Below are 20,883 nucleotides of genomic sequence, written 5' to 3' on the forward strand. Positions count from 1 at the left end.
CCGCGGGAGCCGGACTCCGGGCCAGGCCCCATTGTTGTGGAGCCGCGGGAAGGGGAGCCGCACTGCCTTGGCCGCCCGTGCAGCCGCGCCTTGGAGTCCTTCCAGGCGGGTCCCCGGAGAGGCGGTAATGGCCGCGCCTCGGGATCGGGCAACCGGGGCTGCGGAGAGGCGCGCTGCATGGTGTGATGTTGTTTTCTTCCCAGCGCCTTCCATGCCAGCAGAGCCGGCGGAGCATCCCGCGCAGGTGATGAAGAGCCCCCCGCGCCCCGAGTGCAGGCCGCCGAGGCCGCTCGCCGCCTCCATTGTCTGACCACGACAAGGGCCGGAGTCCCCCCAGGTAAACGAGCTGGAACCGGGCCCCTCTCCGCCCCCACACCCAGAGGCGTCCTCTTCTCGCTCAGGACTTGAGTGCAGTGTTCTCACCGTCCCCGGCTTCTGCTTAACTCGCTGTCTGCACCCCCCGGGCATTACCCATCTAGATTCATCTTCCCCCATCGCTCTGCCAAAGCATCGCTCTTCCCGCAAAACTCAGCTCCTTTGTGAAACCTTTCTTGCCCAACTCTAACAACTACATCTCCCTAGGAGCCTGCTTTGCGCACTTCTAGGTGACTGTTCATTGATGTCTTGTTGCAACAAAGGAGACCAGATATTTAAAAAATATTTCCAAGTCTAGTCTTTTTGAAGGAACGCTTGTGATGTTGAGACAGTTTGTTGTTTTCGCAGGATGGCACTGTTTTTGTTTATGTATTTGGTCTCTTTTAGAAGGGTCCCTGCTTCCTTTATAGATGCCTAGCTTTCTAGAGCGCGAAAATGAGCTGCTTGTTCAACCCACAGGTGCATTTAAATTTTTAAAGTTAATTTTAAGTTAGTGAAGTAGCACATTTCCTTTGTAAGAATTAAAACATAAGAGAGATAGCTAAAGTCTTTGCCAGCCCCTCTCACAGTTCCCTCTCTCCTGTCTAGATCTTTTAAAACACTTTTACATACGTATTCACGTGCATATACTTGTATTTTACTGTTTTAACAAGTGTGAGTATACTCTCAATTTTAGCATATGATGCTCTAACTCATGTTTAAGAACTGCTGCATCATGTTCCGTAGTTTGGGTGTATCATAGTTTTATTTAGCCATTTCTGGATAGATGGCAATTTAACTTTAATTTTATGTTTAAAACAGCTTTTTGTTATTGTTCTCTGTCTGGTGAAATGAAATTTTAGTGAAAGGGGCACAAATCTACATTAATTAGAGATAAGGTGGTTATAAGGGAAGTTCTCTTTGCTTAACAAATTTACTTGCACCCCACCCCACCCACCCCCATTGTAGTTGTGACTCTCCCACTTAACAAGTGCTGTGACCTTGGAGAGGACACTTAATCACTCTATGCCTCAGTTTTTTCACTTCTAGAAATGGTTATAATACCTGCTCTGTCTTTACAGTTCAATGATACAGTGCGTGTGAAAGTGCCTTGTAAAATGTAAAGTGGTGCATAAATACTGGTTTTATTACGCCTTGTGATCCAAAAACGTTTGTTTGCTATATAATTTATATGTTTTTTGATCCAATGTGCATGCTACAGAATGCAAGAGATAGTCAGTTTTAAATGCTTTTAAATTCATGATTTTGTTAAAATTTTTGTCAAGTGCTGACAATACGGTAGACTTTTAAAAGAATACCTTACAAAGCATATTTTTCTTAGTGCTTCACATGCCTTAAAAAACAAGGCATATAAATTAGTTGACTGAAAAAACCCTGGCGGCGTAGTGGTTAAGAGCTATGGCTGCTAACCAAAAGGTTGGCAGTTTGAATCCACCAGCTGCTTCTCTGTCCTGTAGGGTCACTATGAGCTGGAATCAATTCCACGGCAGTTTTTGGTTTTATGAATAAATGTATCAGCAAATTGAACACCAGATAAAACTCTCATTGCAATATTTAAAGAAAACTTACGTCCTAGTGATATGAATGTGTATATGTATTTTCCTTGTGGCAGCAGCAGATTCAGGTTAGCTTTTATGTCCTTCAGGTAAAACAAATTCTCACTGAATTTGTAGGCAGTATCAGAAAGAGTTTTAGCAATTTAAATATTGATTGAATGATGTGATGGGTATCATTTCAAGGTTTTAGATACAATTCAGGGCTTTGTAGGTATTTTTCTTTCAGAAATATTTGAGTGTCTCTGGGGTGGCCAGCAAAATCAACAATGTCCCTGGTCTTTTGGAGTTTACAATCTGTGGGGAGAATGAAAAATTAAACAGTCATACAACTACATATATTATCACGAACTGTGATATATACCATGAAAGTTAAGTGTGGTATGCTGTGAGAGAGTACAAAAAGGGAACCAAAGTTTAGATTTTGGAGAGGGAGCCCAGGAAAGATTTCTTTGCGAAAATAAGATTTAGGCTGAGATCTGAAGGCTGAGTACGCGTTAGTATAGAGTGACTGGCGTTAGTATAGAGTGACTCGGAGGTGGTTTTGCAGGCGGAGGAACAGCATGTGGGGAAGCCTCAAAGGGGGAAAGCTTTGCCCACTCCAGGAACTGAAAGAATGACTTGTGGGTAGATTATAGTGAGTGAGGGGGAAGTGGGGCTAGGCAGGGGGCCAGATCATGTAGGGTCTTGTAGGGCATGTTAAGGATGTATTTTATCCTGAGTGAAAGGGGAAACCATTACAGGAGTTGGATTTTAAGGAGGGCAGTGAGATAATCAGATTTGCATTTAAACAACCACTTCAGCTGCTACATGCAGAATGGCAGCAGTGCAGAGTAGCAATGGGGAGACTAGTTAGCAGGTCATTTCAGAGGTGTGTCTAAAAGAGACGTTGTCTTTTCCTTGGGGTTCAGTTGAAGTCACTCTACCAACTAAGGTCAAAATAAGTGATTAAAAATTAAATATTCATTTCTTATTTTTAATAAGTGGGAATATAAAGATTTTTTTTTTAATGCAGAAAGTTCATGTACGTGTTAAACTAGCTGTCCACACTATACTTAAAAATATCAGAGAGTCAAGTTAAAGTTGGGATGTTATTTTACATGGTTTGTATAACTTTTGTCAAAGCAGCGATACATGAAGTACAAGTAAGGGAGGATCTAAAATGAAAAGAAGGGAAATATTTGTAGATGGTGTCACTAGGAAAACAAAAGAATAACCGATGGTCAGACCAGAAAAATGATGAAGTCATGGGGTACCCAGTGTATAGATAAAAGGAATAGTTTTCTGCCTACTGAAAATAACCTGGCAGAAGATATAAAAAGAAAAAAAAAATGCATGCTCTGATCACAGTGGAACAAAAAACGTGAAACACTTAGGCACAACCTTATTGAGACAAGTGTGTTCTACATTTTGAAGACTGTAAACATTTCCTGAAAGATATGAAAGAGTATCCTAAATGGAAAGACAGGCCATATCCCCAGATACGATGTTTGAATGCTATGGCGATGTCTATTTTGGGGTGAACTTGATGATTATTAGGAGTAATTGTGGGTGGGATAAGCCCTACTTCATATTTAAACATATAATAGAGCCATATTCATTAAAACAGTGTCCTACTAGCTTAAGAGTATCTGTACAGGTCACTGGAACCATTTTAGCACCCCAGAGATAAACTATGGTATGTAGGAATGTAATAAGTGATAAAGAAATCATCATGAGTGCACCAAAACTTGTAAAGAAAATGGAAGTAAATGTTTATTAAACGTGGCTGGCAAGAGGAGTTCTGCATGCTGAAATGGACAGCGCAGAGACTTTGTAGTCAGGTGTATGCGAACTGGAACCTTTTCTTTATGGTATTAACAGTATGCCCTTGAACAGACTTCTGAACTCTTCTGAGCCTCAGATTTTTTTTTTTTTTAAGTGAGGAACATAATACCCACTGTGCAGGTGTTGGAGGGGTAAGGGGTAAAGGCTCTGGTACATAAGGGACAGTTAAATGTATTATTAGTTGCTACTTTTAGAAACACTGCAGAAAATAATTACAACACCTTGTGTATTAGACTACGTGAGATTTAACTTCTTTAAGAAGAAAAGGAAAACAAAACCCTAGGATTGAAAGCCAAACCACAGAGTAGGAAAATATTTGTGACAAATGATAAGGAAAGAGTTAACATCTTCCATATGTAAAGAACTCATACAAATCAATGAATAAAATACTGAGAATCCACACACAAATGGTTGCAGGATGTGAATAGATAGTTCACTGGATAGACATAGCTGGATAAACATTTGAAAAGATGTTTAATCTCACTAGTAATAAGAATAATTAATCCTATAGAAAAGTAATGTTCCATTTTCAATGGCAACAAAAGTAGAAAACACTTAGGAATAAGATACAAGAAATGTACAAAAGCTCTATGAAGAACAGTAAAAATCTTTACCTAAAGGATTTAAAAGCCAGCCTAAATAATGGGCAGACATAACATGTTCCTGGATGGGAAGCCATCAATGTAAAGACCCTACTTCACTGTATTCACAATAACTTTTAGATGGATTAAAGAGCTAACAACAACAGAACACACACACACCCCACCTATAAAGGTATTGGAAGAAAATAAGAGAATATACTGCATAGGAAAATATATGGAAAATATGTGTTTTGGGTAGGACATTTAGGTAAGCCCAAGATCCAAAATCATAAAGGATAAAATTGACTATTATCAAAATTGATTTTTCTATATGGCAAAGGACATTAAAAAGTGACAGACGGGGAGAGAAAGTGTTTGCAGTGTGTATAAACAGAAAGGCTGACTAGAATTAACGCAAGTAAAAAATGAATCAAGGATTTGAGTAGTTCTTAGAGAAATGAAAGCGTCAAAGCAATGAAGAGGTTCAACCTCACTTGTGATTAGGGAAATGGAAATTAAAACAAGTAGATTTTGGTGTGAGGGAGAGGGTTATCAGGCAAAATTTTTTTTTTAATTAAAGGATGTAGAGAAAACAGTACATTGTTGGAAACGTACAATTGATTTAACCTTTTTGGGTAGCAGTTTGGCAGAAGCTATCAAAAAAAAAAAAAAAAAACCAGACTTACTGGTTTGACAGAGACTGGAGAAACACTGAGGGTATGGCCCCCAGAAACCTTTTTAGCTCAGTAATGAAGTCACTCCCGAGGTCCACCCTTCAGCCAAAGATTAGACAGGCCCATAAAACAAAACGATGCTAAAGGGGCACACCAGCCCAGGGGCAAGGACGAGAAGGCAGGAGGGGACAGGAAAGCTTGTAATAGGAAACCCAAGGTCGAGAAAGGAGAGTGTGAACATGTCATGGGGTTGTTAACCAATGTCATAAAACAATGTGTACTGTTTGATGAGAAGCTAGTTTGTTCTGTAAACCTTCATCTAAAGTACAATTAAAAAAAAAAAAAATGCACCTATGCTTTGGCCTAGCAGGTGCACTTCAAGGACTCTGTGATATTCTCATAGGTGTACACAAGTTAGTGTGAATGAAGTCTATTGCAGTATCATATATAATGAGGAAAAAGTGAAGATAACGATACATAAAGAAATTTTGGTACTTCTGTGGGATATTATGTAGCTTTTAAAAAGAGATGTAGGTTTGTGTTACTGACATAGACTGGATGCATGTCTGGAATGTATTATTGAGCCAGAAAAAAGTTTAATCCCATTTTTGGAAGTTACAAAACAAAATAGTGTGTGTGTGTGTGTGTGTGTGTTCTGAGTAAAAATAGAAAATTGTCTAGAAGGAGATCCAAGGCAGCCCCATTTAATTGTGGGTGCCTCTAGGGCAGGAGCTTAAGAGAGACTCTTGATTTTTTTATTTCACAGGCTTTTGCATTGTTCCGTTTACTTTTGTGATTAAGATGTTAAAATTTGTTACCTATCAATTTGGTAAAGATCTAAATGTAGACTCTCAAAAAGTATAGCACCTTGTAGTTATGAGGATGTGGTAAAAATGGCACACGCTTGCATTACATTGGTCGTATGTATCAAGAGCTTTACCAATATTCATGTTCCTTTTTTTAATGTAGCTATCTAGAGAACCATCTTAAAGAAATATTTTTCAATACAGAAAAAAAGCTTTGAATTATTTTTAAAGCTGCAGTTACAGAATGGTTAAGTTAGTTATACATTCACTGGATAGGATATTACATGGCCATTAAAAATGAATTGAAATGTATTAAAATGCTTTAGTATAAGAAAATCAGGATACAGAAGAGCATACTTGATGTGATTAAACTGTTAACAAAAATCCTAACCTGCCAATAAAGCCTATGAATGGAGAAATGTCTAAAAGAAATTAAGTGAAAAGAATTGTGGACTTTAGCTGGTGGTGTATTTGATGATTTAAAAAATCTGCTTTTTTATATTTTTCTGGATTATGTGTATTAAATTGATAATGAACATTTAACTCTACGAAGTACATTATATCTAGGACATATGTTAGCTGCGTGGCTAATAGGTGTGCACTTTTTTGAAATAGATTTGCTCTATGAAATATTAAAGCATATTCTGAAATGTATACTAAGATGTAAACATTTTTTGAGTGGTGCTTTTGGAATGCATTTGAATGTTTATTGTATTTGGGAATACAGTAGGAGGAGCTGGTTTTGGTGAGAAGATGGCATATTCTGTTTTGGCTGTGCTGAGTGTGAAGGCATGTAAGCCATGTGGATGCTTCTTGAAGAGGACTTGCAAAGGATAATGCAAATACATGTTGTTGTGTTAATGACCGTGTGCTGTGCACAGATCCATTATTAAAATCAAGGTTTCTACATGGTTCATCTTCCCTGGAATGTGATTGTACATGTCTACATTATTTCAGATTGGCATATCTGTCCAGCTTAGACTGGATTGTTGATGTCTTCCACGTGGAATTATTTAACACTCATTGACCCTGAGTTTGGGTAATATTGTCCTTGTCTTTGGGGCTCCCTGGACTAGGCTCTACCTCTGAGCAGGAGGTGGGGGTTTCGCTGAAGGTGATTGGTGGTCCTCTTGTCAGTCATCTTATTCTCAGAGTACTACTGACTAGTTGGCCATGAACTAGGCAGAGAGATGCGCTGGGCCTGCATCCACGTGACCCTGCCCACCGGCCTTTAGAAGGATAGTTGTAGATTTGAGGTTTTTGCCACATAGCTGGTAGTGGAAGCCTTGGGAGTGGGTGAGAACAAGTAGAGCAAAATGAGAAGAGGCTGAAAGCAGAACCTGGGGCTCATGAACATTGAAGGGAGGATAGGGAGGAACATGCCTGCAGAGGTGACGGAGGATTCATTAGAGAGGAGGGAGAATGTCTTAACCAGAGCACATTTGACTGCAAGAAAACCCATTTGAGATGGCGTACGTGAAGGGGGTTTCTGAGGACTGCACCACGTGCTGGGGCCACTGGCGTCTGGAAAGTGGGCAGGAGCGTGCCCTCTGCCATTGTCTCTCCTGCCTCTCCCTCTCACTGCTTGTCTGCCCTGTGTTTCTGCTCCTCTCTGTCGGCAGGATTTCTCTGCCATATGTAACACACGTGACCCCCAAGTAGCCACTACAACCGACAGCTCGCTTTATAGACCCCAGTCTTCCCAGTTCCCAGGGAAGAGAATCAGAAGACCCAGCTTAGACCCCACATTCTCCACTATTTGATTCACTGTTGCAGGGACCGTGGGAGCAGATCCATTTAAGAGTGTGCAGGAGTCGTGAGGTGGATGCAGAAGAAGGTGATTATGAGAGAGTGGTATCCTGGAAGCTAGAGGAAAGTTTCAAGACTAGGCAGGGACAGTAGTTTCAGATGGTTCAGAGATGTGAAAAAGGGATAAGGAACCAAACGAGATTTGGCAAATTGAAGCCCTTTAGCCTAGGTTTAGAGTATTAACCACACCTACTCCAAGTGGAAGATTCACAAGGTAGATTGTCAGTGGCTGCAGCAGATACTCATTTGTACAGAAAAGGAAGAAGAGAGATTTTAAAAAAAATGAATCTAGCTCAGGAGATCTATCAGAAGCATCCAAAGTTTTATTTTTAAAAAGCAGTAATTTATGTGACTTTCTAACAATAAAGCATTTCCACAACTTTATTCTAATGCTCTGGAATATTCAGTGACTCTTGTGTCACCTGATATGAGAAATTCAGTAAAGCTATTCTAGACCTCATTTATTTTTCATGCCCTTGCAAGTTCATAAAATAATCATAGGTCATTACCACATGTTACTTTGCAGCACATTTTATGGTATCATGACAAGATCTTGTGAGGGAGCCCTTGCTGTAGCCAGAGCAAACCTCTTTCCCAAAGTTTATAAATTTTGCCTCTTAGGTGAATGATACAATGATCCATAAAAATAATTGGAATACTGCTTTTCTTCTGCAGAGTAAATCCCTTATGTCCATCTAGATGTATAGCTCAAATATGTATAGGATGGAGCCTGAAGGATTTAAGACTGTTGCACTGATTTAAAGTATTCACCATCAACTAGAAAACTTGTCAGGTATTTCAGTTAACCAATATTCAGTAACTTATTACTGTTTCTCTGTATTATCATAGGATTAGCTAAGACTTTTTGCTAAGCCCCCAGATTCCAAGTTAGCATCAGGGAACCTGCACAAAGCAAGTTGTATGTTTTCATGATGCTTGGCAGCTAGTTAGAGGTGGTAATCAATCCACTGTGAAAGTCAAGTTCTAATACTTTGGTGTAGTATTCATGAAGGTTTCTGAGCAGGTATGTGAGTGCCTTCTGGAGGCATTGCAAGCAGCGAAAACCCAGATTCCTAGGAAAGACTTTCTTTAACAACCAGAGTTGAGATCCGGTAGACTAGATGGTGAAACTGGTGTGGGTGTAAATTGGGAACAGAGGAGAGCAAAGGAGGAACCCAGGGGAGTACCAGTATTTACAGAGGAACAGGACTTGCTGGGCCAACTGGGAATACAGGGTTCACATCCTGGAAAGTAGGGTCACAGAGGAGCCAGCGGAGTGTGGTCGGTATGACCAAGTCAGGTAGAAATCTTCAGTGGTGTGGTGGTGGGATGAGGAGTGAATGGGAGGTAAAGCAGTGAAGAGGGAAAACTAAGAAACCTGGATGAGGAAAAGGGGATCAGAAGAATATATGGCAGCTAGAGAAGGCATACAATTAAGTAGCGTTTTCCCTTAAGATAGGAGAGACTTGGATTGTGTTTAAATGCTGATGGGAAAAACACGTACAGAGAGAGAACAGAGTTGAAAGATGTGTGAGGGGATGAGGAGGGGGTGGGTGGGTGGAAGGGAAAGTTGGTTTTAAAATTCCTGGTCTGGGAGACTTGTTGAGGGAAGATGTTGCCTTTTACAGGAACTTTGAATAATGGCGAAATAGAAGTTTTCAGTTAACCCTGGAATGAGAGGGAAATACTCCTTTAGGCAGTTGGAAATACAGGCAAGGACACACGACTAGTTATGGGATGATGTGGCGTTATCATCATGGAGGCGACCCTTCAAGCCAAGGAGGTAGTTGAGCTAAACAGTGGAGTGTGGACGTAGCATATCAGAGGATACCTGTATTTAGGAAGTAGGAGCAAAGAAATGATAAGCGCACTCAGAAAGCTGAGAGGAGAACAGGGAAAGTGTGGTCAGCTGGGAGCCTGGGAGACCTGAAGAAACTAGGGTCTAAGAAGGCGTTAGTGGTTTCTGACTTAGGAGTAAGAGATGAGACCTGAAGAAAGGCCTTGGGATTTGACAAGGAGGAGATCCCATTAATGGGAACAGTTTTGTAGAAGTGCTGGGAGAGGGGGTAAGCAGAAAAGGGATGGGTGTGTAGGAGGTAGAACAGAAGGCATAGATGTGCAGAGGGGTTGGCAGTGAAGTGGGAGGAGCAAATTGATCAGAGCTCGGTGGATCAGAGATGGCGCCCGAGAACAAATGGAAGGTTGCTTATGCATGTGAAGTTAGACCTGTAATCAGCAAAGATGATAGAGAATTAATCAAATTCGCTTTTTTTTTTTTAACGTCATCATCTAAGGATGTAAGATTGAAGTTTTGTGTGCCACCTCCTATTTGTCTCACATACTGAGAGTCTGACCAAGTGGAAGTTTGGGTCTGTTCATGACACTCGCGGGGGATCTGGCACAAGGAATGAGATCATAGGTGTGACCAACATTTTATTATTCAGACAGATGCCAAAAACTAAATCCTATAAATGTATGGAACCATTTGTTGTCATGAATAACAATTTATTTTTTCCTTTTGATAAGACCAGTGGGGATGACTAGTAGAAGTTATTTGGCTTCACCTGTTTAAAATATTTCATTGAGAAAAGATACTAGAGTCCTAATGTCAGAAGTGCTAAGATAACGGTATGTTATTTTAGATTGGGGAGGTGGGGATTGATTTCTAACTCCTGATTGCTCATTAAAATGTAAATTGAGGCAAGGGGTGGGCAGGTCCCAGCTTAAGCCCAGACATGCCCACTGCTGCGGGACTGGTGTTAAGATCTTTGAAGGCTTTCAGCACTCCTACCTGTGGAGGCTTTTGCCATGTCCTATCAAACAGGTTAAAAATACACCCATGTCCACTCAGTGAAGTGAGCTTGTACAGAACCATATGAGTTAAGCTTCATTTGACTAGTAGTAGACAATACAACTAGTCAGTCAGCTTTGTAGTTTTCTTTCCATTTATTGCATCCAGTAATTTTTTTTTTTTCCCCCACATCGCAAATGTTTTCATAGGCCCTGGAGATGCTCAGAAGCCTCATGGACCATACCTCTAGTGCTGAAGGGATGAAGCTCCCCTGTCCTGCTGGAGTCGGGCGGTGGCTGAGCCGGGTGGGGCATGCCTGGCGGGGCATGCCTGGCCTGGGTGGACGTGCCAGGGATCTGTTTGTGTGAGGCACTGAGGCCCTCCTGGGAAAGATTGTCCTAAGGGAAGCTGAAGTAACTTTTAGTTAGGAGTGTTTTGTTGCAAGGTTCAGGAATCCATTCAGAGCATTTTGAAGAAAAGGGGTTTGTTACAAGGATGTGCACGGGCTGGGGAACTGTGGCAGGAGCACAGGCAGAGACAAGCCACCCAGTCTCCTCACAGGTAGCGGGGTCTCTCACGCCATCTCTGCTGATCTTTGTGTGCCTTTCTCCTCTTGCTGCCGTCTGGTTTATTCTCTCCTTACTCCTTAGAGCTTCTTTGTGCTTACAGCTTTTATTTCTTATGACCTCTCCAGGCTCCTTGTACATCATAACCTTTCAGCTTCGTCTCTCACGGCTAATCACCTCCTTCTCTCAGTGTTTGTTTAGATTTCTGAGGTGGAATTGAATTTTGTTGTTCTTTTATTATTGTTTCAAGCCACATAGGAGCCCTGGTGGCGTAGTGGTTAAGAGCTCAACTGCTAACCAAAAGGTCGGCAGTTAGAATCCACTAGCTGCTCCTTGGAAACCCTATGGGGCAATTCTTCTCTGTCCTGTAGGGTCGCTATGAGTTGGAATCAACTCAGCAGCAGTGGGTTTTTAAGTACACAGCATCGTAGATCACTGTGAAGCTCTTGGGTCAGATGTCTGCACTTGGCCTAATGTGCTGGTGGGTGGGACCGAGTGGTCATGTGGTCCATGGTGGCCTGGGCCCACCCTTGAAAGCACGCATCTTGATTGGCATGTGTAGTTCAGTAAGGAGGAGAAAACCTGGCCCATTACCAAAACCATTTGAAATTCCTCCAGATGTATTCCTGCCCTCTAAAATCTGTCCTGTGAACAGCCTCCATTCTAAGTCAACCCTTTGTTCCCATGGAGAAAGCATTTTTACTTTTCCATTTTCTTCCTATTGTGTTAAGCCCTTGAAAGTGCAGGGTTACTCAGGGTAATCTGTGGGATTCCACTTCTCATGTGAGTGATTTCTGCTGAAACTGATGTAATCAGCACCATCCCCAGATTCACAAACAACTCAATGTCCCATCCACATGTAAAGCTGGCAGCAGTTTGATAATTTAAGTCCCTTAATGTATCATAACACTTTCCAAGAAAAAGCAGTATTCCCCACACTTAAAATGGACTTTGAAGTCCATACCCAAACTACTATTAGCAATTGTAGGATGTAGCAGAGGGGGGAAGCAGTAGATGAATAATGATAGTTAATCTTTATTGAGCCCTTACCATTTGCCAGGTGCTATTTTGAGTACTTGTTGTACATTAATTCATTTGCTCTTTCAACTACCTTATAAGGTTGCCTTATAAGGTTAGATGCCTTTACTATCTCCATTATCTCATTCTTAACCTCTTAGGTTAAGGTTACACAGCTAGTATGTAGATAACGTGGGTATGAACTCATCCAGTCTGACTCCAGTCTGTGTTCTTCCGTCCCTCTGTCCCTCCTCATTACTGAAAAGTAAGAGAAAAAACATCATTGATTTTAGACTCTGTACTAGCATTCTAGCAAATCCGGCATCCACTACGTATAAACTTGATAAAGTTCCTGTCAAGAGGCCAATTATGATATTAGGGGTCCTCTATCTTGGAGGGAAGTTGTACAAACTGCCTAGGTTTTCCTTTCCAGGGTTTCTCAGATTGTCCCATCCCCTCTTTGTCCCTATATGTCTTGAATCCTAAAAAGGAAAAATGTAAGTGGGTCCACCCTGTCTTCTGAGCTATGACCCCACATTTATAGTAACCAGTTCTTCAGAAAACGTTTGTGATCCTAAAGTCTCCATGATACAAATCTTCTACTTTTCTCTCTGCATTTCTTCACCCCACTAGGATCCTAAGGCTTCTGTAGTCCTTCAGCCAGTGTGGGCCCTGCCTCTGCCTATTCTCCTGGAATGTCTTGGGGTTTTGACTTCTGTCACTGTGGTAAGTTTTCCCCTTGTTTGACCATTTGTCGTGGATGGAGAATCCCCCAACCTAAGCAGTCTCTAGAGGTTTTTCTCAGCATGTGCCCTTTGGGGCTCAGTGAGGAAGAAAAGCTTCCCTACTGTGTGTTCTCCCTTAAAATCTTGCCTTTATCTGGCTCTTGGATTCTGTAGACCTTGGACAACCTTCATCTCTGTTTTCCTATACCACCCTGAGTGCCTTACCTCAGTCCTGATCTCATGCCATTGATCCTGTCCACCCTGAGATAGCAACACTTTTATTTAGTTATTTTTAAAGCTGATTTTGATCATCAAGTTTCTGGTGTTTTTCTGAGGCCTGAACAACAGCTTTCTCCTTTAAATGAGTTCCTGGAAGTCTTCTCACCTGGGGATTATGGCTTCTCTTCAGTCTCTGGGTGGACTTGATTCTCAGAGCCATGGTGTTCCCAGCGCCAGCATTTTCCCCTTCATTTTCTTTTGAGCCTTTGGACCTGGAATCTTTTTTAATAATTTTTTTCTCCTCTTCAGCTCAACTCAAGAAGACAACATATACCTTATTAGGACAGGTATTTACTCATCTTTACTTGGTCGTTGCTGGAATCCAAAATGCTCTAGTTGCACGTGCAGTGTGGGTGCCTGTGATTCACGTACACGGGAAACTTTTACATCGTTTCCATGCATAGCTGGGAAGGCGGAGAAGGAACAGAACAACATTGTCTCATCTCTGTTGGCCTGCAGCGGGGGCACGCAGCTTCTCAGCGTTTCCCCACAGCCCTCGGTGACTTTTCAGGGCCCCCACATGTCGGGGAGAATTGTCTCTGAAGTTAAGGCCGTTTCCGTGGCCTCCATTGCAGTGTGTCTAGTTACTGTGCCCAGTTAAAAGGGTAGCCCCTGTGGGGGCGTGGTATCTTTCCTCTTTCCTGGCTTTAAATGGGCTGAATGGTGAGTCTGGGGCTGCTGAATGGAAAGCACCTGACCAGTTCTCCCCTTTCCGCCTTCCATGTGCTAGATTGGCTCCAGGCCAATGTCCTGTTTGGAGGCCTGGGGCAAGTATACCTTGGCACAGAGGCAAATGTTCTCTCTTCTCTTCCTCTTTCTGGCTCCATTCTCTTCTGTGCTGACTTGGCTGTCCTTGGCTGGCCCTCTTCATTAGACCTAAGACTCAGGTGCAGTGTTTTGTGAATTCCTATTCAAGCCAGTACTTCCTTTGGTCTCAAGCTCAAGGCTGCCACTGAGATGTGGAAGGGAGTTCTCTGTGTGCTGTAGCCTGGCTTCTGGAGTCACAGCCTGCTGTAACAGAGTGTCTGTGTGGTCTGCATTTCTAGTTCCGTCCTGTGCACATTTCCCTCTGGGGTACCTGGAAGACGGGAGTGTTTGCCGAGACCGCTGGCCCATTTTGATATCAGCCATTAATAGCACGTGTTTCCAGAAACAACTGTATCAGCCACTAGTGCCAGTACCACCAAGTCAAAAGCCTGCTCACCGGAGTTCTGCATAGTTTGTTGTAGCCTTTCCCCGGCCCTTTTTGAGAGTGGGTGGGATGAATTTCGAGCTCTGTTAATACTGGACTCTAATTACCAGATCCTATCCAATTTTAAGGTGCCCTAGGGACACAGTGCTTAAGCGCTCAGCTGCTAACCAAAAGGTTGACGTTTCAAACCTACCAGCTGCTGTGCGGGAGAAAGATGTAGCAGTCTGCTTCTGTAAAGATTTACAGCCTTGGAAACCCTATGGGGGGCAGTTTTTCTCTGTCCTGTAGGGTTGCTATGAGTCTGAATCGACTCGACGGCAATGGGTTTGGTTTTGGTTTTTATTCAAGTTTAGGATTCTCGTCATATCCGTATGATTCTTTGGCTGCAAGAAGGCAGTTGCTGTTGGACTTTGAGCTTCCTGTCTCTCCTGTGAAGACTCTCTTTTCCCAAACAGTACAAGTTGTGGGTTGTGACCCAGGTATAAAATAGCCAGCATCCCAAATCCGTAACATTTTGACCTGCCAACTGCTGTGACTCCTCCCATCCCAACATCATTGAGGACAGCTCTGCTAAAACCCACTTTTTTCTTTCTGTGTAGGTCTTCAGACCCAGTCTGCCTTCTTCCTTTAGTTAGCTAGGCTGGGCCACATGGGACTTTAAGTGTTTCTTTTGAGGGTGGTGTGAGCTTTCCAGACTCTGCTCCTTTTTCTCCTAGGCCCAGACCTGGCTTCTGTCCCTTTGGCTCTTCCTGCTGCAGCAGCAGGAGGAAGCAGGTTTAGTAAATGAGAACAAACCTCACTAAGCATCAGAGCTCATCCGACCCAAGGCTCCTGTGCTTGTTGCACGTACCTTCCCCACCCAGTTCCTGCTTGACCACAGGGTGGGAGGAGTCCCCGGCCCAGTGATGAAAGACTGGCCATTTGAGGAAGACAGATCCAGTAGAGTCTGCCAAAGGGAGGAAATAGAAAGGCAGATTATGCAGAAAAGAGTACGTAAATCTTACCTCTTGCATTTATAGTGCCTTTCCCCTCTCTCTAAGAACCTGTGTCCTGAAAAGACTCCACTTTCTTCAGTCACTCATGTCATGCTCTCCTTCCAGAGGATGGAATGAGCATGGAGGCACTGAGCTCCCCCTGATCTGGGGGTGAGAGTGTGCATCTGTGTGACTAAGAGCATGTGTTGCTGTCCCCATTTTATATATGAGTGAATTGAGGCTGATGAGAATGAACTACGTGTGGTCACATCGCTGGTTAGTATCAGAGCAAGAATTTGAACTTGGGCCTTTTGCCTGCAAGTCCAGTGTTGAACCTACCAAACTATCATGATTCTTAATGTGATTGTGCATATATATGTTTACACATTTACTAGGCAGATAAGATAAACTTATGCCTTGTGTGTAGTATTCGTGCAGGAGTCATCACTGAAGCAGATCCTGTTCTGTCCCATAATTACTCGGGTGTTTGCATCTGCTGTCTAAGAGCAGGAAGAATAGTAGGGGAGTCCAAACTGTGAGTACGTCTCACCAAGGTCAGGTTTATTTTAAAACAATCCTGTGGATGAACGGTCAAGAGGGAATCACTGATGGGGTAGGAGCAGGAAGGGGCAGGAGACATATGGAGGTATAAAAGCAGTGCTTGACTTTGAACAGAGGAGGAGTCCTAATTACAGGGAGATTAGATCATCAGGTCTCTGGAAGCATCTGCCTGTGAAATGACATTCTTGGCAAATAATTAATGTGTCATCTACTCATTAAAATAAAGGAAATAAGGAAACTAATATTTATTTAGCCTCAACTATGTTGTGGGCACTCTTGATAGGTACTTTCACATTTATTATGTTCTTTAATTATCACAGCACAATGTTGTAGACATCATTACCCATATTTTTACAGATCAGTCTGAGATCAGCCACAATCCTGTAGCAAGTTGTGGAGCCAAGACATACCGAGCCATGACAGAGTCCGTAGGTGGTTTTTGTGGGAAGACTTGGCCGAAGGAAAGCTGAGGAGTATCTATCTGTGCCATCCTTTATTTCTTTAATAACACATGCAATTACCCTTCTCAGAGTTGGAAGAAAACTTGACGTCATTCCCTTGATAATTTTTGTTGCCCTTCGTGGTCATTGTGGTAATTTCTGGTCAAAGGAAAATCAGACACAGCTTCTTTTGTCTTCTATTTTTTCTCCATTAGAAGTCATTAGGCCAGGTCACACAAAGAGCAGTTTTCCCCAGGACCAAATGAAAACGTCTCTCTTCCCTGTAGCTCATTGAAACCCAAAGCCCAAATCATTAGCCACTGAACCTTTTCTGTTGTGAGAGAAAGTAGGAGGTCTAGGACTTTTGGTGAGGCAGATGTAAGGAAGTAGGGACAGGAAGAGGAGGCGAGAAGGAGGGCAGGAGCCCAAAGACCTGGGGCCCAAGTCCGGAAAGTGGTCCAAAGGTAGGGATGAAGCTGCCCTCCGAGAAGAGACCAGATGAGTGACTGAAAGGACTGTTGTCAGGGGTTCTTTTCCAAGGCTCAGGAGCATCCTGGAAGAGAGCTTTTCTTGCCAACTGGTGCCAGGGATGCAGAGAGGAAGGCTTCAAAAGTGATAAAAATCCATTCCTGTCAGTAAAGCTTTCTTTGAAAAAGTTAGACCTCATTCCAGAAAGGAAAAGTGTAGACCCTGGCTGACATCATAAATGTAGTTGGACAGCCCTGCTCTGAGTTCAGAGCCTCCTTTGATCACCCTGAAAAGTAGATGTCGATACCCTTGGGGAGATTACTGTCATTACTGAGGCAGTGCTGCTTGCTGCTCAAGCACCAGCTGAGGGAGTATCTGAGCACTGGGTAGGGCACATTGCCAAGATGCTGCCAGAATGGCAGCCAGTGGCCAGACGGATGGATGATTTTGGGAGGTCTCCTCTGTGGGCATCCAGTTTCCAGAAGTACATGGTACTCCAGTGGACTGGGCCCATGGAGCTTGAGTATCTAGGTTTTCTATACCTTGTTATGTGTAGTTTAGACCAGAATTTTCTGAAAGTGGAGTGGAGATGAGCGAGGAGGTGGATACTGCCCGTGTTGCAGGCCTGGATCCCTGAGGCACGCAGGGAATCGTGGCCTTGAGCAGAACAGATCACTGCTCAGCCCTGTTCTTAGGTAGCGTGCAGGTACCGGTACCTCAGCAGCCCTTCCAGTTACTTTGTGGACCAAGGCCTGTAGAAAAGATGAAACACTTCCTTGGAGTTGTACTGCTGCTGAGACCTGCCAAATTAAAATCTGATGGCTTAGATTTCTGGGACTTTCTAATTATTTGTAAGGAGGAGTTCCTAGCCGAGGTGGAACATGTTCTTTCCCCATGGCTGGGGACAGCCATTATGTTCAGAGGGGACAATATAAAATAGAATTGCATGGCCTCGGACCCTGAAATCTAGGTCTTGCAAGAACACCTTAGCGAGTTGCTGCCTAGTGGGATAATTTGTACATCCTTTATGTGTCTCTCTGGGTCAAGAGTTACTTCTTGTAGTGTTCAGCTTTTAGTCCTCTTGTGTACAGAGCTTGACTTTGGAATTATTTTGGAGAACTTTGGGGGATATTTTTGTTAAATCTAGAAGAATAGTGGCTCATGATGGAAATGACTAAATACAAGTAAGTGTTCATCTTATAGCTTGTTTGCACACTTTCCAGCTTCAGAAAAGGGGATTTGAGATGGATTCTCAACCTTCTTTGGTCTCTAGACCCTTTTACATTTTAAAAAAAGTTATTGAGGACCTCAAAGAGCTTTCTGTTGATGTGGGTTACAGGTATCAGTATTTACCATAGTAGAAATGAAAACTAAATGTCTATAAAAATATTTATTAGCTAGTTTATTTAAAAGTAATAATAAAGCCATTATATGTTAGCATAAATAATGTATTTTTATGAAAGATAGCTTTTTTCCCAAAACAGAAAACTTTTAGTAAGAAGAGTGACAGTATGTACATTTTGGCAGAGCTCTTTAAATGTGTGGGGCTTAATAAAAGATGTCTGCTTCTGTAGTGTCTCTCTTGCAAGATGCTGTCTGGGTGGAAGTAGATGAAGAAATCTGACCTTGCCCAGAGAGGTGGTCGGAAAGGGATTTTAATAGTGTTTCCAGGTGATTGTGGATTCTTCTTTGCTGCAGCACCCAAACTTGACAAGTGGTGGTTTCTTACAGGCGAGTTGCAATGTGAAGTCTGAAACGACATCAGTGAGCTTTTCATCCTCTGCTCTGTCAGACCATTGGTTGCTCTTGCACTTTGAACTGATCATCTACCATGAATGATTTTATACCCTCACACATTGGTCATTTGGAAAATACTGGTTCACTGAGTTACACAGCTCTTCCAAGTGTTGACATGTCTCATTATATATAATGTTAAAAAAAGAAGTCCCATTTTTTAATATCACCACCAGTCTTATCTGAAAAGTTTTCAAGTGCTGGAGAGCTGTAGAACTCACACTGGAAGACACAAGCTTTCCAGAAATCCTAATTTTCTCTTGAAACCTAGGATTTTATCTTAGGCAGTAAATCCCATCAGTTGTTTTCCTTGATGTGGCAGGCTCACTTCTTCACTTTTGAAAAGATGTCTGCCCAGTACCCAAGTCTGCATAACCAGTTTGTCAGTCATTCTTTCTGGTAAAAGTGGTGTTTTGTGAGAAAGGCTGGTGGAGCCTGCCGTGCACAGTTGCACAAGGGCTTTTCCCTGAGGCAGCCGGCACACCTGGGCATGCCACACCGCATACTTCCCATTTCAGCACACAGACTATCAGAAAGACGTGCGCAGAAGGGCCTAGGGTTAATAAAATTAGTCATTTTTACTGCTTCAAGAATATTTTTAAGTGAAACTGACTTTTTCTTAACTGAATTCATGGAGGTGAAGAACACCGTGGACTGCTCGCACTGTTCGGGGCCGCTGTCTGAGGCTGTCGTGTGAAGCACCTGAGGAACCTGCGGTTGTACCCACCGTTGCTTTTGCATCATCAGTGCACATGTCGCCACGGTGGAAAACGCAAATAACATCTTAGTATTATTTTGAAAGTAGTTTTGACACTTCTGTAAGGGGTTAGAACCCCCAAGAGTCCACGGAGCACATTTTGCAAACTGCCTGTGTAGGACCATGACTTTAAAAGAACTGAAGTGGCTTACTCTGAGAGGTCAGACAATTTCTTACTGTACCATGCTCACAAGTTAGGTTTTTGCTCTTTGTTTTTGCAAGGGACTCAACTTGTGGCTATTGGGCTGATTTCAGCCTGCTGTCATGTTATTTCTAGGAATTTGAATGCACCAACTCCTTGCTTGTCGAGACAGTTAGATTCCAAAGACCAGGTCATTGTGTGAACATCAGTGTTAATGCGAAAATGGAGGGTTGTTTTTTTTTTTTTTTTTTTCTGTTTTCAGACCATCTATTCTTCCAGTTTTTTTAAACTAGAAAATATGATCACAGAAGTAATCACAGCTAAGATTTACTGATGTGCTCATTACTGTGACGAGTCTAGTTATGCATTATTCCTTTGTGGAGAAGGATGCTTGGTGGAGACAAAGCTGGATGAAGCTGGGCTTTGTGACTGGGGGCCCATGGCTTAACCAGTTCACCTTCCTCCTGTGTTGGGTCAGAGCTTCCCTCACGGAGCCGCCTCCAGGGCTCCACTCCCACCCCTGCAAGCCCGGCATTCACGATCCCAGAACCTGCTCTGCCTTCCAGGCCTGCTGAGTCACCTAGAGGCTCGGGCCCAGTTCAGCTCACTTTGGGATGGCGTTAAACTCGCACGCATTTCTTCCAAACACCCTCTCGGATGCCTCTTTCTTTCCTTCCTTCCCATCCCACAGCGGTTTTGAGCCACAGAGCCTCAGGCTGCATAGGAGCTGGGAACTCAGAACAGGTATCTGCCGTCTGGGTGCCGCCTGCACATCCGTCCAGAGGCCGTGACCATGGAGGAGGCCAGCCTGCGGGAGCTTGGCACGACACAAGGCAGTTTGGCTCAGCTTCCGGCGGCTGCCTGAAGAACCCCCCTCAAGGGAGGGGATACTCCACGGCCGTCGTCGTCATGCCCGCCACTTCGTTAACGTGCACAATAGTTGAGAGCAGATTTTTTACTATCGTCAGATAATGTCAGATAATGAGATAGTCGGTAAGTGAGGAGTAGGTGTACTGTGAGAGGGAGAGGTCTGCAGGGGAGAGGACAGGACGGGCTCTACTAGTAAACTAGACAACTGCACACCTTTATATTACCTACCTGGCCCCTGAAGGCATTTGAGCTCATGACCTGTGCTCAGCTGGAGACAGGAGAACAGTTGTATGTAGGACAACCCAGCTGGGTGTTGTGCTTGCTCTTGGCTGAGGATATTGTGTGAGGAGCCTTGAACTTTGGGGTGAATGAGGAAGGCAGAATGTGAAGGACAAGTGTGGGTGATCATATTTTAGAGCATACCTTTGAAATATCTGTGGGTGGGAAGACACATAAAAGGGATAAAAGAAAAGAGGGACAGATAGCACAGAACACCCAGCTTATTCTGAGCTAGGAAATTAGGTAAAGGAGGAGTCTACAGGGAGAAGAATTTCTGTCTTTCTATAGCTAACATTAATACTTACATTTTCCCATCTCGGGAAAGGGTCTAAATACAGCCTGAAGCCACTTAATAGGCCACCCACATGGATCATTTATTCTTCAGCAAATATCTGGATGCTTC

General features: G+C 43.1%; 1 protein-coding gene across 4 annotated transcripts in view; it reads left to right on the forward strand.

The window, feature by feature from the left end:
- The first annotated feature begins 209 nt into the window (after positions 1–209).
- ZNF664 (zinc finger protein 664) overlaps positions 210–20,883 on the forward strand; it is a 33,718-nt gene continuing 13,044 nt past the window's right edge. The window contains exons 1-2 of one of the 4 annotated variants that reach the window (XM_023739264.1): positions 215–337; positions 12,633–12,725. The gene's annotated coding sequence lies outside the window, so the exon portion shown is untranslated. Of the gene's footprint in view, positions 338–9,196; positions 10,978–12,632; positions 12,726–13,270; positions 13,291–20,883 lie in introns of those variants that run through there. The other 3 variants (XM_023739265.1, XM_023739266.1, XM_023739267.1) reach the window with 3 other exon arrangements.

Source organism: Trichechus manatus, unplaced genomic scaffold (genome assembly GCF_000243295.1).
Source record: "Trichechus manatus latirostris isolate Lorelei unplaced genomic scaffold, TriManLat1.0 scaffold00131, whole genome shotgun sequence".
In the NCBI taxonomy this organism is placed as follows: Eukaryota; Metazoa; Chordata; class Mammalia; order Sirenia; family Trichechidae; genus Trichechus; species Trichechus manatus.